Below are 12,185 nucleotides of genomic sequence, written 5' to 3'. Positions count from 1 at the left end.
AAAAAAAAATTAGGAAAAATATACTATGGGGCGTATCAGGAAGGTAATTAAAAACATTATTTTTATGGATTTTGTGATGTTTGTGGCATTTGTCAGCTTTTTAAGTGTAAAATTTGCGGTGATTTCTTTTCTTATTCTAATTAGTCACATCTGTATCTATTATTATTATCTATTATCTGTTATTTTGCACTTTTTCTATGAAAGAGGGCTCCTGTAATTGTATAAGCTTCAGATCTCACAAATCCTGTATCTGCCTCTGTCACTACGGTGCTTAAAAATGCACTAACTAATCAGACCCTTCGCGAATGGTTGGTGGCAGGAGAAAGATGGAAGAATCCAACCTATGGGCTGCCAGGGGAGAGGTCTCGGAAATGACCTGGGACGAGAGCTCTCAGGCTCTGGTGTGAATGATCAGGTCCCACACACTGCTTGGCCCCCATGCCTCACCCACACTATCACATTTTTTTCCAGCAAGGCTGGTCTAATGAGCAGGCAGCTGTCATCCCTTCAGAGCAGTGAAGGCTTCCCCAACCTGCTACCGTGTCTCTTCTCTACCTCTTTCAAGGCCTAAAATGTCAGAATTATAGGCACATTCCTTTGGGTTCAAAAAGTTTTCCAGTCTTCAAGCAAATGTTCTTACAATCAATTTCATCATAAGTCAGTATTAAGTATCCCTTAGTCCTGAGGCTTAGGAGATGCTGAGGAGGAGGATGTGGACTTAACAAGTTTCGAACATCTACTATGTATCAGGTCTTATCATGTCGGGTCTCAGTTCATCCTCCAACAGAAGATGCTTAGAAGGGCCACCAAATATTGGCTGAACAAGATTTCACAGAGATTAGGGCCCAAAATAGTTAAATGACAAATTAAGAGACAAGGGCTTAAAAAATTTCGGCCATTTCACAATCATGCCTTGGGCCAGCCCTGCTTTTACTGTTTTTCCCCAACTCCCAAAAAATGCTTATTACTACTTTTCCTAATCACACAGGGCAGGGTGGAATACACTCTACACTATGGAGGATGTAAAAAAAAAAAAAACCCCTGGGCAATGAAAGTATGTTCATCTAGCATAAGGAACATAATTAGGATTAAAAGCCAAATGACACCTAGATTTCAACAAAAATCAGTTACCAAAGGAGAAAGGGTTTTCATGACAACTAGAACCAGACAGTTAAACATTAGCTTTCAATGGTTTGGAGTGTTTAGGTTTTGCAATGGTGTGGTTTGGAAGCTCTCCAGCAGAAAAACTATTTTCTTTTAAGAGGAGAGCTCTCTGTAATATTTTCTTTGCTGAAATAATGTGATCCTTAATGACATCTTATATGACCCAAACTTTAAATGGATCCATTAGTTTAGCTGACTTCATTCTTACTAGGTTTTTACAGGTCAGCAATGAACTATCAACAGCTTCCTGATAATTATCCTACTTACCCAAAGAACTGTTAGCCTGCTGGTCTTATCTATGTTAAAAGGAAGCTGTTATATGTACCAGACTTCCTCAGTGAATAATACAAATCAAACTGAAATTCTGCAGAAAGGGCCAACATTGTGAGGTTTGAGAATGAAAAAACAGATTGAAAATGATGATGCTACCCTGTCTTCAGCTTCTTACTTGCTGAAATTCTGTGTTTCGTCTGGCACAGGAATGGCTTTACAGTAGAGTCAGCAGCATAACTAGTTGGGTCAGGAGAGGCTCTCTGGGTGGCTTTATCAAAATGTGTAGACACTCAGCATATGCAGTTAGTTACCTGGGTGATCTAGTTTGAGAAGCAATGGGGAAGGCACCTCAAGTAGCAACTAGTAAAGTTCCCAGTGGAAGTTAATTTTCTACAATTAGAGTCTCATTCCTTTGACTATGAAATCTTTAAGAGTCTGCTATTAAAATACCACTATAGTCTTTGTTTGTCACCTACCCCCAAAGCAAGACAAGAGTCTGATAGGAGGAGGGGAGAGAGGCATGTTTTTACAACTGATGCAGAGAATTCCAGGAAGAAGAAAGGTGATGAAGTAGTAAGCTTGCTTTCTTTAAATGGCAAAGGGAGTAGGGAGTTAATGCTGTTCTCATCTAGTAATTTGTAAATGGGTCGTTGGGGCATATGGGTCTTAACATGTTCCTAGATTGTGGGCGTGTGTATATGTGGACCTAAAATGAAAAGGCTTACTATTAGATTCCGCCTCTTGTCAGCATAGTACAAAGTTCCTCAGGCAAAGGCATGGTTTATAATTAAAGGATTTCTGCATTTGCTAACTGCCCATGGCATGTACCCTTTCTTTCCAAGGCAAGCTTCTGAATTTCAATGATGTTTTATTATAAATCTATTTCTCATCAGGTTAGAGCCTATCCCAAATAGCAGATTAAATTCAAGCTGCTCAAGTAGAATTGGATAGAGAGACTCATTTAGATGACCTTCTCTAAGAGAGGTCATTCTATCCTATATTAGGCAAAATGAAACATAAACGGGGCATTTGACCCAAGGCACAATACATTTTTTTATCACTCGCTGCGGTGATAATGCAAGTTTTTGAATAGTTAGTCATATGGTGGTGACTTTGTACATTAAACCAAGCAGAGATCAGATTGCATTGTCAAGAAGTTCAACAAAACTAGTATTGTTACCTCAGAAGATCAAGGGACACTCCCTCAGAAGAAATGAAGACTGAATAGACATAGAGTTTAATATTTCCTATCCTTCACACAACTTTTTGGGTAAATATTCTGAACTTGGTTATAAACTCTGCTAGAGATCCATCAGTGATCCAGAAAAGTAATGCTGAAAGGTGAGGGAAAGACCTACTGGTGACCATCAGGTTATGTTCCAATTCTTTTTTTTTTTTTTTTTTTTTTTTTGTGGTATGCGGGCCTTCCTCTGCTGTGGCCTCTCCCGTTGCGGAGCACAGGCTCCGGACGCGCAGGCTCAGCGGCCATGGCTCACGGGCCCAGCCGCTCCGCGGCATGTGGGATCTTCCCATACCGGGGCGCGAACCCGGTTCCCCTGCATCGGCAGGCAGACGCGCAACCACTGCGCCACCAGGGAAGCCCCAATTCTTTTTAAATGTACCATTTAAAAAAATGGCTGGTTAGCTGTCATTTTCCTATGTCAATGGTACAATGTGATTATCACTCTGCATAAGTTACTGTAAATAATTTTTTAAAGAAAAGGCAGGGTATAAATATAGGAATGCAATACTGAAAATGAAATAAAATATATCACAGAACTCTGTCTCCTGTCTATGTCCTTTTTAAGGTGATCTCTTCCATCTCCATGTATTTGAAGACATTTTTATGGTGATGGATCTCCTCTTCTTTCTGCCTCCACTGTGGCCATCTTGTATTGGTCAGTGGCTTCTTTGATCACTATTCAGAGTGATAAACCCACTTCACAGTCCAATCTACTACTTGAATATCTATATGTATGTCCATAAGAAACTGAGAGAAAAATATCATGAAGTGATACGATGGCCTCTGATATTTTCTATTGCACACCATTCTATTTCACTGATTGCTGGTCAAGACCACCAAAATGATTGTGTGACCCAGAGTTTGAAAAACAGTAGTCAAAGCTAGCATCACCATTTGCCCGGATATCTGCAGCAGCCTGTTGGCTAGTTTCCCTTTTCTATGTTTTCCTCTTTGATTCCTTAGTCCATAGAGCAGCAAGGAGGCTCTCAAAAGATAAATCAGAACATGTAACTCTCCTGCACAAACACTTCAGAGACTTCTTGCATTCATAGCAAAGTCCAAACTCTTCACCATGGCCTACAAGATGGAGCCCTTGACTTTCTCTCCAGCCTTATCTTATGACCTCTCTTCTTCCTCAATATTCTCTGGCCCTCCGGAACTTGTGTCAGTACCTCCAGGACACCAGATTCTTGCTGCCTGGGTATCAGATGCTCTGTCTGCCAGAAACACTCTTTCCCCAACTTCTCATGGCTAGCTGTTGCTTATCCTTTAGTTCTTGGCTTAATTATTTTCTCTGCAGAGAGGCCTTTCCTGACCATCCCTTCTTATTATCTATCTCAGCCTATTGTTTGAACATGTACCACATTGCAAGAACGAGGAAAAAATACGGCAGCTAGAAAACTGACCAACTAACACGTAGGATGGGGTGGTGGCAGGAGGACCCTGACCAGGAAATCGCACAGTTTTGGGGGCTGGGTCATATTCATCTTGGGATCAAGAACTTGGAGTTTGGAAATGTGACTTTAGGTGAGGCATCTTGCCTTTTTAGTTTAGTATTGAATCACATTAATTTTGAAAATGCTCCATGTCTCTATTGCACAAGAATGAAGTAAAGGAAGGATGTAGTTATACGTAAGCCAACAATTTAAAGAGAAGCTATCAGGTCCCAGAATTAGCGGTGACAGAGGTAATCAAAGTGACAGGCCGCACAGAAAGACAGTGCTCAGGTAAATGGGTCAGAGGCTGTTGGTAGAGCCAGCTCCTGCCAGCTGGCTGTTCTTTTTGAGATCTCTTCTTGGCTCAGAACTTAATTAGAGGGTTTTATGTGGTGTTTGAATAAGGAAGATGTTTCCATCTTCTCTAACTTTGCAGATCCTTCCTGTTACGGAGACCATGGATAACCTGCCAGTTTACTATACCGGCAGTCCTGTTGAAGAGGCACCGCAAACCTCTTTGTCCTAGGGATTAAAGGTCCCTCTTTCTATCCCAGCAGTTCCAGATCTACAAGCAGATTTTGTACAGAATGTCACCCCTCACCAGCAGCCAGCTGGAGGACGGAGATCAGGATATACCTGCTTTGGAGTCCAGGTGGGACTTGGAAAAAGATAAATTTGGCTGGGCCTCAAGGTAGATGTCCTTAGAGAGAATTCCCTGAAGTCAGATATTGGGAGCACATCTGACCCTCCTGGGGCCTGATGCCCAGGAGAGCACCACCTGGCCCCAGGTACCCCCCTCTGCCACTGGGGGCTTTTGCTCCTAAGCATTAGGGCCCCACTCCAGCTCCTGCGGTAGAGCTAGCCTGCAAAGCACCAGGCACGCTCTGAGATACATCAGCACGCACTTTCTCATTTCAAATTGCCCAGTCTACCCTTCCAGCCTGGCCCACCATAATAATCTTATGTTTATTCCTTCTCAGCTCAGCACCGGGGGATCGTTTCTCCAAATCTATGACAAATGTACATGTGGGTGTTTCAGTCCATATCTTTCTGGGCCCCTATAATTCCTCAACAGAGGTTTGTGTTAACTATTTTGCTCCTCCCCACACACCCCCTGAGGCTCAACCCTGAACAGAGTTTACTATGGGCCCGTCACTTTGAAGGGATTAATTGTTGTTGTGAGTTCTCATAGAAAAAAATCTGTCTTAAGAACTAGGAAAAAATATCCATCCCCAGGGCTCCTGCATCCGACTCTCAACCTCATGATTTAATCACTTCATTTTAGAATAATGCACTCAGCTATTTCTATGTCAGCCATTGACTTTTCCCAAGTAATGAATAATAAGGAAAATGTGGCATTAACTAAGGCCGCCTTGCCATGAGGTTAAAGGAACACAGACAGCTGATCTCTAGCATCTCTGGACCTTTGGAACAAACCTAGTTTCTCCCTAGGGCCAAAATTCTTTGAATTAAAATTTATTAAAAACAAAATGAACTGGCTATTTTTGGACTAGAGTTTGACCTTTTACCTAAATCCTGATTGAAAATGGTTTGTGAAGTTCTGTAGGAGCAGCCATTCTTTTCCTTTCTTTCTCTCTTTCCCTTCCTTCCTTCCTTCCCTTCCATTCTTTCTCTTCCTTCCTTCCTTCCTTTCTTTCTTTCTCCTTCAATTATAATTCTGGAACAATGTAACAGATAAAAAATATAGGAAACAACTGGGAATTCAACAGCATTTCTGGAATTATGAGGATGATCCACTGACAGGCAAAGCAATAACAAAAAACAGACTTCAACTGGCAAGAAGCAGCAGGTCACTGCCTGCAGGGGATGGTCAAGTCAGAAATTTGACTGTTTCATGTGTTTGGATAATGTAATCTAACACAGATGCTGAAACAACTTATGCTATAATGATATCATATTTGCTATGTTCTACTTAATTGTAATCAAAGTTCAATTTCCTAGTGCTATTAAACATAGTAAAATACGTTGTAAGCATTTATTAGCCAAAATTGGATTTTAAAAAACAAAGTGGCATTGGCCCCAAATGAAAGCAAATTGGACTGAGGCCAAAGATGAAGCGAGCCTTACGGATAAAGTCACAGCAAGAGACTAAAACTGGGGGCCCCTGCATTTGCGAAGACTATAGTGCTCTTCAGTGAGACACCACATTTGTCCACAGGCTTTGAGAGAATAATTTACATTTCAATTTTACAACTGATATTTGTGATCGGTGCTTCAATTGGGTGTACAAAATCTTTAAGTGGGAGAGTATGGTGATATCTCTATGGGTTTGTGAATGTTGAATTGAAACCCCTATATTTCATTTCTGCTATAACTTCACAATGGCCAACAGATGATACGAAATGTTGCTGTCAGAGAGGAACGAACTGAAGGCATAATCAGAATCCTGTATGGTGGATGGATGACCATGATATCTTAGATTTTTGAAGAACTAAACAGACTTAAAATATACTGTCCCAGGAATAAAGACGCAGACGTAGAGAATGACTTGAGGACATGGGGAGGGGGAAGGGTAAGCTGGGACGAAGTGAGACAGTGGCATGGATATATACACACTACCAAATGTAAAATAGATAGCTAGTGGGAAGTGGCCGCTAAAGCAGAAACTAACACACCATTGTAAAGCAATTATACTCCAATAAAGATGTTAAAAAATATATATACTGTCCTTTTGTTCTCATAAGCCTATTAGTATTTTCAGACCACATACTTTTTAAAATTTGAGCTATACAGTCACTATACTTAAATGTTCTAAGAAAATAAGAACAAAAGTTTTTATCAATATGTTTATTACTATAAAATTTGAATAAGTAGTAACATAACATCCTTATACAAGTAAATGTTATATTTTAAGTTTTATAGCTCATGTATGAAAGCACAATTTGAAATCTAAAACTGATTATTCTTCATAAATCACTTGATTAAAAAACAGGATGTGGTGGAAACTTCTGAAGTATTCCCAGAAGCATGAAGAATAAACAAGAGAGAAAAGTTAAATCTGCAATAAAATCCCATTAATCATATGTAATTGGGGCTTCAGAAAAATGAGTCATCAAATGATCATAAATTTGGAAACTGTTTCATGATAGCACTGAGGATATTTATTAAAATTTTAAAGTTGACCATATTCCAACTGAAAACATTATCTTCCTAAATAGAGAATTTTTACTAGAGACATACAGGACATATTTAGGCTATTTAATCTAGATTATTTGCCAGGTGATTTTTAGGTAACCATAGTGATCAGACCTTAAGGATTTACAAAAGGTTAATAGCAGCTGATAGCACTGGATTGATTCAACAGTCATTTATCTGTATTAATGAATAGGGAATGAGAAGGGATGTGGGAAAGAACAAATATCTAGAGAAAAAATTAGGGGAGATATAAGCAGATGTGTACACCCATAGGCTCACTTCCCACTACGGCTGTGACCAAACCCCCTCCCGCAAGACACACACACACACACACACACACACACACACACACACACAGACACAGACACTGCAACTCACCGATTCAGGGGTTGTGCACTGCACTGGGATTTAAGGGAAGCTAAAGGCTCAGGCTACCCAGGTTTTAGTGCAGCTTAAAGTACAGTTTGCAAAGCCTCTGGTTAATTTGATCAATACAGGCATTCAAAATCAATAATGTAAGTTCCAGAGTAAATGTTTTGATCAAATTGGTCTTTAATTAAATTTAGAAGACAACTGAAATTTCCATTTTGCTCTATTAAACATAAGAAGTTTAACCAGACATCTGGCTGTTTAATATCATGTAGATAAAACATCTAAATAATTACCTTGTTTTTCAATGTTTTAATCCAAATGTTTGCTATCTTTAGACACAAAGCAGATTAAGAATTAGTTATGATAACTCAATTTCTTTGATTTAGGAAGAAAGTGTGACTCAAAATAATGATCTATCCAATAAGCAAAGGGTAATTACTTTCATGTCAGAAATATTTAAAAGTCGTCTCTGCACTTGGTCTAGAGTTATAACATATAAAATAGAAAACATTGCAATGTACTACATAATTATAATGTTATAGTCAAATTTAAAGTGAAATGTGACTATTCTTAATGTTTTATTTTTATGATTATTGATTTTATTTTTTAAATAATGAATTAAAAATATAGACGTGCTACTCTGAGAAAGAAATGGACTAACCCTGCAGGAGTTTCCACTGCTCCAGAGAGTTCAAGGTGCCGGTGTCACATGTACACACCTGTGACTGGTGACTTTCTCAACAAGCCCTGTAACCCAAGGAAGGACAGAGATTATGTTCCAAGACATGTCAGCAGTAGAAGACTAGAATAAACTAGACAAGTCACAAGTGCTCACAAGAAGCATTTATTTTTAACACACAGCAAAGTCATATATTCTTAGTCAGTGCAAGTACGTTGAATTACTGCTCACAGAGAACTCACGTGGAGTAGATGGGGACAGTATGGCTACCAAATTAATGCCAGTGGAGGGAAAACCAAATATCTTCAGAATTTTCATGGAAACCAGGGAGAGGTTGTGGAGCAAAGAATCTCATGTGCCATTTTTTTTTCTTTTTTAGTATTGTAAAATGGCTTTCTGATAAGAAAAACTAAGAATGTCACTTCTTTTATGCTAAACAATGACCTCATTGAGTAATTACAAATCTCAAAACCTGGAGGGCACTTCTATTGCCCTTTAGAGTTATCTAAACTGTGGCTACTCAATTATGTGTTAGTGCAAACTCCCTTTTAATCTCTAGGACCCTGGCTAGGGTTGTGGCTTCTTAGAAATCGATCTCCAGTCAGAAGCTTCCATGGTTCAAATATTAACAACTTTGATAGCTCTTGCTTTCCCCCTACACCTTCTCAAGTAATGCCTAATCCACTAGCATCCTGAAGCCTTTCTTTTATTAGAATGTTAAACTTGAATCTCTTTTATCCCATATTGCTAGAATAAATCCAGGTGTCTTAGTGCTTAGAGAGCCTGCAGTTGGTTTTGCCATTCATATTTTACTTAAGAAGCCCAGAATTTTCAAGGTGGTCAAATTTATCTTCCCAGAGTCCAACTTGAACAGTTTTAAAAAAAACCCTGTCTTTTAAACGTGTTCATCATCCTAGTAGCTTTTGGAAAAAAACTTTCTTTTAAGTATTATTTGTTGTGTTCAGCTTCTCAGACTTTCTAAGACAATGTGCTTTTTGGTTGCTTACAATATTCCAGAGCAATTTCTCCCAAACATCAGGATAACATTAATTGTACTATTTAATTTGTTATTTCTTTCTTTGCAGCAGCTAATTTTGAGGTAAGGGAAAGAAGAGGAAAAGACTTTAACAAAGAAAGTGATGGTAGAAATGTTAAAAAAGAATCCTTTCAAACAAGGAAGTATATGCATTATTGAATCAGTGTATGGTCTAAGCATGTGAGCAAGTATATTTTTTGTAGCTGCTATAAATTCATATGGTAGTTATGCAAGTTATGCAATTTCTGAATTTGGCATATCAAAATGGTGCTAGTAAAATGGATATAGACCATGTTTAATTATCTCTGAAATGTTGAAAGTTCATATAAATCAACTATCCGTGGCCAATAAATATATCAGCATAGGTACAAGGTAAGAATTGGCTAAAAATGTATATGAATGAGCTGGATATACCCATAGAAGATGGTCTTTTTTTTCCCCTTTTCATAAGGTACACACATAGTTTGGCCAAATTCCTTTTAGAAAAGAGGAATAATTCATTATATTCCCCCCTTGTGCCCTTCTCAAAGCTTTACAAGCACCACAAGTAAACATCGACATTTTCTTCAGAGAAATTAAACATTCTTCCAGTACAAATTGCAGAAGGAAAAACTCGTAATATAAATATGACTTTGGGGAAAAACAGTTTACTTATTCATATTTGGTAGGTTTTTAAAATACATGTATATTTCTAGTTTACATTTTGCCAAATGAATGTGACTTTTGAATGTCTCTTTCGTTTGGAGGAGAGAAAACAGTCTGGTCCAAGGGACTTGCAACACTGATTTAAACGGCAAGCGTTTCACCAAGATGTCAAAACAGGAAGAACTTCGGCATAATCGGCACTCCTAGTAGCACAAGAAAATACTGGCTCGTCTTTCTGATGAAAAACTCTATTAAAGGATGATCTGTATTGAGTTTGATTTTAAGAGTGATGACACAGGACTGTGCTGCTTGCATATTGAATTTCCTAAGCTCACTGATCTCTCACTGTGCAAAGAACTATTTTTATGTGGTCATATACTTCAAATAAATACTCTTAAAAATAAACTTAGGAAATGACACTTAGAAGATGCTCATCTGTAGAGAACAGATGCTTTTATAAGATGTTCACAGGTGAGAATGCAGTCCATACAAATGACCCTCTGTGTGGTTAGAGGATCTCTTCAAACTGAATGATTTGTTATCGATTATTTAAATACACTCACAGACAGAAGATGAAAGAGTGTGGTCCCAAGAAAGGGGTGCTGGCCCATGACTGAGAGCAACTGAGTCTCGCTTTAACTTTTCCAGAACTAGCTATGTAAACTTACGAAAAACTACCTAGACTTTCTTCATCTCTAAAATTAGGACTGCACATTGGTCAGAATAATTTTGAAGATAAAATGAGATAGTACAGAATAAAAAGGTTTGACTAGTTTAAAATATAGAACTAACCTGTTGATTGCTAATAACCATATAAGTAATAAAATGATGGACTGCTATTCGCAAGACTAGAAGCTGTATGACTTAGGATGTTTCTGGCCTTTCATAGGCCCTGCATAAACATTTATTTCCCTGAAAAAAACATGGGGAGAGTCACTTTGCAAGCAGCATTCCCTGGGAAAACAGGTAATGTAGTTTCCCAAGTGAGTTTTAATTTTTACACGAGGCCCTTTAACTGACTGCTGTTCTACTAACACTAACAGGACGGCAGAGAGCTCTCTGGTTTGCCCTGCAATGTGGACTTCCGCACGCGCATGCCCAGAGAAGGACGCCTGTCTGCCCCTCAGCGGCCTCAGGAACTACTGGGCTTCGCCCTAGGAAGGCGGCGAATGGCAAGGAGGTGGGGAGTGGCCCAACTCCCACACGTTGCCACTGCTCTGACCCTGGGGAGGGAGAGGGGCAAGGAGCTCCTGCAGGGTCCTGTCGCTTTTGGTGGAAAGGATCAAAGAACAGAAGCAGGGGAAGGTGGATAATCGATGGAGAGAGTGGGCAGGGCTGGTGTGAAAGGGTCAAGAGGGAGACAAGAATCCGGGGAGAGAAAAGAAATGGTCCTAACAGCAGTGCTCTGAGCTGTTCTCTCTCTCCTGCGTAGAGCTTGAGGGAATCACTGCAGATTTGTTCGCTGCTTATTTTCTGAAACCATTCCTGAAAAGGCAGGAAGCAGACAAAATGGGAAGACCAGCACGGCTGCTAAGTGAACTTGGTGCAGACTCTGAACCTCCCACCCCGTTACGGTGTGTGTGTGTGTGTGTGTGCGTGCATGCGTGCGCGCGCGCGCGTGTGTGTGTGCAGGCTCTCTGGAAGGCTGCTGGCTTGCTAGGTCCTCCTGCCAGGGTGGCAGGCCAGGCAGGTGCATTCTGGCCCCAAGAGCTGTTTCGGGATAAAACACCTTCGGCTTCAGTGATGTGTCCAATCTGAACGTACAGAACTTGGAAAGAAGGAAGGAGCAGAGTGCATTTCCAGTTCAGTTTTAAGTCTAAAAGGAAAATGAGAAGACAGGCAGAAGGCAGGGAAAGGGAAGGAGAGCAGACACACACATGGCTCTGAACCAAGGCTCTGCCACTTCTGTAAGTTCCTTAACCTTCCTCTGCCTCATCTTCCCTATCTGGAAAATGGGGATGTGATATGCAAACCTCTGATATTTGGAGAAAGTTTAAAAGAAATGGTGTATATAAAATACTGAGCACACTGTCTGGCACGTTATAACCAACTCAATAACGGTATTATTCCGGCCAAAACTGAATTTCTTCTTATTGTGCTAAGTCCAGATTGATTGTCACTGTAACTTTTAAAGCAAGGTCAACTAATCGTGTTTTTTTTTTTTTTCGCAGAAATGTATGT

General features: G+C 39.7%; 1 long non-coding RNA gene across 2 annotated transcripts in view; it reads right to left on the bottom strand.

The window, feature by feature from the left end:
- Positions 1-12,185, bottom strand: part of LOC114487180 (uncharacterized) — a 116,424-nt gene that overhangs the window by 101,025 nt on the left and 3,214 nt on the right. For both annotated transcript variants that reach the window (XR_003681991.2, XR_003681992.2), the window contains exon 2: positions 8,306-8,391. This is a non-coding gene — a long non-coding RNA (uncharacterized lncRNA). The remainder of the gene's footprint in view (positions 1-8,305; positions 8,392-12,185) is intronic.

Source organism: Physeter macrocephalus, chromosome 11, assembly GCF_002837175.3.
Source record: "Physeter macrocephalus isolate SW-GA chromosome 11, ASM283717v5, whole genome shotgun sequence".
NCBI lineage: Eukaryota > Metazoa > Chordata > Mammalia > Artiodactyla > Physeteridae > Physeter > Physeter macrocephalus.
This window is presented reverse-complemented; position numbering and strand designations above follow the sequence as displayed.